Below are 6744 nucleotides of genomic sequence, written 5' to 3'. Positions count from 1 at the left end.
CAATACACGCGCACACACTCATACGTATACGTATGTATATCGTACATATGTGAAGTTGGATCTTTAGAGTGAGAGCAACATACATATATGAAATACATACTTATTCGAACACTTCTTTCTCTTATACGTTCTACATTGTGACGTGCATGCTCTGTCTCTTTCTCTCTGTCCCTCTTTTCCTCCCTCTCTTTCTGTCTGTCTTTCTGTCTGTCTCTCTCCCACTCTCTTTCTCTCCATGTTTCTCTATCTGGCCTTCTCTCGCTCGCTCTTTCTCGCCTAATCCTTTCCCCTGTTTTCTTTCCATTTCTGCTAAATCGCTGTCTTTGGTGTTCCTGGCTGTGCTTCTTTTCTTCTTTTCTTTGTTTCTGTCTGTGGTTCTTTTCTTTTCTTGTTTTCTTTTCCCTTGTATTGAATCAGTCAATTTTCATTTCATCTCTGCTTGTTTGATTCCGCCGGAAGTGGTCATGCAGTGCCGGGACATTTTCTCTTCAATATTATTACTGAAGTGAACCGAACAAAAACTTTAGAGATATGATGAGAGAGAGAGAGAGAGAGAGAGAGAGAGAGAGAGAGAGAGAGAGAGAGAGAGAGAGAGAGAGAGAGACCATAGTAGATAAATGGAGGATAATAGGGAGAGAATATAGTGAGATATATAGCGGGATATAAAGTGATGAAGGTTAGAAGCGACTGAAGATTGCACGATAGAGAGTGATGAAGAGAGGAATAGAATGGTATAAAAATAGAGAGCGGTGTATAGGGAATGGAAGAAATATATGTGTGTTATGAGGAGAATTGCTTCCTCGATATATTAGGACGGTTAAAAAAATAGTTTCAGTGTTCAAACAAGCTGTACAAACCAACGCCTCCGGGGTCTTCTTTGTTACGAACATCATAATTTCTATATCATCATTCTCCACTTTTACCGCCACTGTCACCACCACCATCACCAATACCATCATCACCGCCATCACTACCACCACTACCACCACCACTATCACAACCACTATCACAACTATTGTTACTATAGTCACCTCCATTTCTACTGGAACCACGACCACCACTATCACAAACACTATCGCTATCCTGCTATCACTACTATCGCCACTACCAGCAACACATTGCCAACTACCATTACAAACACCAGTATTTTTCATCAGTACTACCATCATTAAACCTTCACCACTTACACTAACGCCACAACCACTCCTTCTACTTTCACACTTATAATACTCCTGTCACCACTGCCACATCCACCACTACTACTACTACTACTACTACTACTACTACTACTACTACTACTACTACTACTACTGCTGCTGCTGCTGCCGCTGCTGCTCTTGCTGCCAACACCACAATAATCCCTATCAGCAAACAAAGCAGCCAACACTGTCACCCACACTATTTACGCCAATACTGATATGCCAATACCATCACCACCACCTAAAACCACTACCAATACCACTTTTACCATTAGCATCACTGTTAGGGCCACACTCTACCACCAAAATTACCGCTAACATGACTTGTACCATCACGAAACATAGGTTTCCATTCATAATTCTGGGATGTATCTGGACCTCGGTGTAATATTTAGTAAATTTCATCTATTTCTCTAAAGAAATGGTGATGTGGTTTCAAGAAAAGTAAGCGTGCTTCTACATATATGCACATACATATATCTAATATCAGATGAGCGAGAAAGCGCTTTTATAAGTGCATGATAGATGAACGGTAGATTAATGCTTGGACTAATCCAGATTCATGTATGCTAACTCTTTAATTAGGGGACCAATAATTCTGTGAAACAGAATTTGGGTATAAAAATTGAACAACACGAATTGGAAATAGAAACTGGACAAGCACTCCACCACTACACACACGTACACCTACACACAGGTACAATATATGTAGATAAATAGATAAATAAATAGATGGATAGATAAATAGATAGATAAATAGATAGATAGATAGATAGATACATTTCTTTTATTAGTCACACAGGGCTCAACGAAGATGGGACAAATACAATGTAGAGCTTTTCTTTTTGGGAGGGGGAAGGAAGGAAAAAAAAAAAAAAAAAAAAAAAAAAATTGGTGGTGTCGATCAAAAGGGATCGTAGGAAGGGAAAAAGGGGCAGTTCGATCAAAAGGGATCGAAAAAAAAAGAAAAGGAAAGGCCGATCAATAGGGATCGTGTATCACATAGTAATGTTCTCGTGTAAAAAGAGGGGAGGACAGTTTAGGTTTAGCCGTGGAAGGAAAAGCCCACGGAAAAGACCACGGTAACCTTGGTCAATATTCTCATTGAAGAAACTATAACAGTAAGTGACTCTCTTTTGCCTTTTTGTTTTATTTTTTTTTTTCTTGTTCATAGGGTTATGCTCAAGATGGCTCCGTCGTTCACACGTGCCATCCTTGCTACATTCACCCATCTTTTTTTGAAGCATTCACTAGACAAGACTTCCCTTTCTACTCTCAACTTCCTCTTCAGGTGATACTTGAAGAAGTTGATGAGAGATTGCCCAGAGAGGAAAGTCTTTGTCTCTAGACCTTTCAGACGCGTCCACCATACACATTCTTTCGCCATAGCCACAAGTACGATGAAAATAGCTCTTCCTTCCCGTTTAAAGGAAGGAGGCGCGACAATATTCACGATAGACTCGGCTGATAGACCGACTCGTCCCACACGCGATAGCAGTTGTTCGACGTAAGCCCACAGCTCGGAAATGGTGGGACACTGTACGAGTGCGTGCAGAACGGTTTCGTCGCTCTGCCGGCATCTCGGACAGGTCGGCCCCGTGTTTCTCGAGCCATGCCTGTAGAGCTTATCCCGAACGGGTAGTGCTTCTCGATAGCACTGCCAGGCCAGGGATCTCTGGAAGTTGTCCATAGGTCCCGGCCCGAAGGTCGTCTTAAACAGGCGGGTCAGGTATTCCTCGTCGACGCCCAGGTTCGCCCCGAGATCGTCGTCGTACCTTCCCTCCACTAATCCACTATAGAATGCGTTAGTTGTGATGCAGTCGCTCAAGGTTGACCCGGGTTGTTGGAGTTGCCGAAGAGCAGCGCGACACTCGCGGTGCCATTCGCCCTTCCTCGGCCTCTTCTTGATCCATGACTGCAGTTCGGTCATGGAGACGAGCTGCGGGAAAGCGCGCCGCACAAACGGTGACCACACCTGTTCACCGCTGTCTACGTAGAGCCGGAGATGTCGCAGTCTCAGCGCGTGTCTGCGCATCATCAACCACGGCATGCCCAGTCCTCCTTTTAACGGGTGTTGGCAGCAAACGGATCGCCTAACCATCGGAACGCTTCCTTTCCACAAGAAGCGGAAGAGGATGCGCTCCAGTTTGGTGATGGTAGGGTCGGGACAAGGAACGACGGTCAGGCGGTAGTAGATGACGGACGCGATGTACGTGTTCGCCACCTCCGCCCGACCTTTCAGGGAAAGCTTCCTCTCGGCCCATTGCCGGGCTAGAGTGGCCACCCTTCTCGTTATCTCGTCCCAGTTCTTCTCCGTTTGGAGGTCTGGACCAAACCAGACCCCGAGCATCTCAACCGGACCGTCAGTCCAACGTCCCACGACGGAGGCGCTACTTGACGGCATGGGGTTGCTTCTCCAGGTGCCGAGCCGCAAGCCCACTGACTTATCCCGGTTGATTTTCGCTCCCGTTACCGCTTCGTAGTCTCTCAGTGTCTCGCCGACAAGCTCGATGTGCTTTTGGCTAGACACTATGACGGTGACGTCGTCCGCGTATGCCGACACGCTCGTCCCGCATCCCAACTCTCGCGGGATGCCCCTCAGCGTCGCCAGCTTCCGCAGTAGTGGCTCGAGAGTCAACACGTACAGAAGCGACGAGAGGGGGCATCCCTGACGGACCGAACGTGCAATGTCGAAGGGTCTTGATAGATGCCCATTGACGCGAACTACCGAACGGATGCCTCTGTACAAGGCAGCCATCCAGCCGCGGAAAATGGGACCGAAGCCGGCTGCTATGAGGACAGCCTCCAAGTATTGATGGTCTACCCTATCGAAAGCTTTCGATTGATCTAAATTGATCAGGGCCCCACCCATGCCAGGTTCCTTAACTACCCTCTCTATGATGTAGCGCATCAGATGGAGGTTGTCATGGATGCTCCTGCCCGGCACCGCGCACGTTTGCGCCTTGCCGATCAGTTTCTCGATGACAAGCGCCAACCGCTTGGCTAACACCTTGGCCAAAATTTTCAAGTCTGCATTGAGCAGAGTGATGGGCCTAAAGTTATCTATGACGTCCCCCTTGTTTGGATCTTTCTTCAGCAGCGTTACGGCTCCTCGACTCACAAAACCGGGAATGCTCCCGTTTTGCTGCCAGTTGCAGTACACCGCCACCAAGACGTCTCCAAACAAGTCTGGCTTACAGTTGTAAAGCTCGTAGGGCAGACCATCCAAACCCGGAGATTTGTCCCTCGAGCATCCCGCCATCGCGTCCCTCACTTCCGCCGCCGTGATGGCACCTTCGCAGCACTCCGCCTCTCTTGCCGAGAGTCGTGGCAGGCTGTGCAGGTAGGCACTGAAGTCCACCCTGCGTTCTCGCTCGCCATTCGTCCCAAACAGTCGAGCAAAGTGCCGCTGAAAGGCCTCACACATTTTGCTTGGCTCGAGCAGTTCGCGCCCCTGTTCGTCCACCAGAGACCGAATGGTGGCTTTGTTGCCCTGTTGCGCCTCCGCCACCCGGGCCTCTCGTGCGGCTCCAACACCTTCGTTTCTTAGAGCACGCATCCTAGCCCTGACAACGCACCCTTCGTGTTTGGCGTTGAAGTGTTGGTCAAGGGCCAACCTCGCCGCCAAAACGTCGGATGCGATGCCACTTCTAATTGCCTCTTCTAGCTTCTTAACTAGTTCACCCTCTACTCTGTTTCTGTCTATGGCTAGTGCTTTGCTATACCTAACCGCTTCTGCTTTTATTGCTCTCTTGAGGGCAAACCACCATTTGTTATTGATGATGGCTCCTGTCAAAGCCCTCTTTACTAACGTGCTAATCCGGTCTCTGAAAACTGGTCTCGACGGGAAAGACGCGTTTAGTTTCCAGTAACCGGAGCCCTGCCTATGTGTCTTATCTAAGTCTAGCGTACACGTCACAAGTTTGTGATCCGTGTAGCTGACTATGTGAAATTGTGGACACCCTATGCTATCTCTATCTACTCTCCTACACAGTATTCTATCTAGATACGATCTCGACGACCCGATGCGGTTTGTCCATGCCCACATTGGCGCATTCGGGTAATCGAGTCGGTACCTGTCAGACAGTTGAAAGCGTCTGAGCAGGTCTTTGAGGCATTTGCATCCCCGTCTATTCCTATCTCTGCCAACATAGTCTAGATGCGTGTCCAAGGTAGCATTCCAATCCCCCACTAAAAGTAAAGGACGAGACGTTCCTAGGAATACTTCTAGACGTCGAAAGAAATCCGGCCTACCTGTTAAAGGTGGTGCGTATACTGATATGAGTCGAAAAGCACACCCATCGCTGCCATCGACATCCAGAACAACCAATCTACCCTCCGGGTCTATGAATACTGTCTTTACTTCGAGATCCAGACTCTTGCGAAAGAGTACCGCCGTGCCACTACCGCCCATTCTCGGCAGACAGGGAGAAAAATAAATGTTAAACTGTCTGCCAAACATGGACGATAGGGCCCGCGTATCATGGAGTCTGGTCTCGCTTATGGCTATGATTTCTAGTTTATGTGACTTTATGTCATTTAGGAGGTACCCTTGTTTCCAAGGGGACCCCAAGCCACGCGCATTTACACAACCAATCTTGAGCATCATTTTGATTTGAGTGTTAAAGTTTTATAAAGAGAGTCACTTACCGTTTGAGAGTTTTTGTGTCTCCTCCTTCGGGTTTTCTTCGAGGAGATCACTATATAGTTTTTTCGCCAGGTATTTTTGGCATTTGCCAACTGCCTTTGGAAAAATAGATTTTAGTGTGTGGTGCAGGGTTGGTGTTATGTGTAGTATTTTGATGTGTTCTGGCGGTGTTGTGTATGGGTGGTTGCTGGTTTTTATGTCTTCGTTTGTTATGTTTGTTTTTGTGTTGATGTATTCCATCAACTCTGAGTTTTTTGTGTTGATGGCAGTGAGCATTGTGTGTGTACTTGCTTTTGGGGTTTTGTTGCTTGTGTTGTAGTTGTGTGTGCTTGTGTTGGTGTCTGGAGTGTTTTCGGGAGTTGTGTATCTCCCTGCTTTGTTTGTGTTTGCTTTTCTTTTCTTGCTCCTCTTCCTCCTTCCTTTCTGGGCTATTTGCCATTCCTCATTACTTTCATCTTCCGACGAAGGTTCTGAGGAATCGGAAGGGGGTAGGGGCAAATTGTGAGCGTCTGTGTGTGCTTGTGTGAGTGGTTGTGTTGCTGTTTTTGTTGGTGCTGATGGCTTGTTATTTGTGTGAGGTGTGTGTGATGTGGGGGAGGGGGAAACAGTCTTGGAATTTTCTTTCTTTTCCCCTGCTTCCTCACTTGTTGTTTTTGCAGATGCTGTTGTCTTCTCAGTTGCCAGTGTTGCTTGTGTTTCTCTTGTTTTGATTGTTGATGGTGGTGTTGGTAGTAGGGTTTTTTTTCCGGGTTTTGGTGGTTGCCCTTGTTGCTTTTTTTGGTTGGCGGCGGTTGGGCAACTGTCCTTGAGGTGTGCCTCGCTGCCGCATACATAACAACGTGGCCGCCTTCCTTCCACCACTACATATAACTTGTGGTCCTTTGCCAGTTGGATGTG

Source organism: Octopus bimaculoides, chromosome 7 (assembly GCF_046866305.1).
Source record: "Octopus bimaculoides isolate indiv1 chromosome 7, ASM4686630v1, whole genome shotgun sequence".
NCBI classification, from domain to species: domain Eukaryota; kingdom Metazoa; phylum Mollusca; class Cephalopoda; order Octopoda; family Octopodidae; genus Octopus; species Octopus bimaculoides.
The sequence above is the reverse complement of the archived record's forward strand: the minus strand, read 5'-3'. Positions refer to the sequence as shown.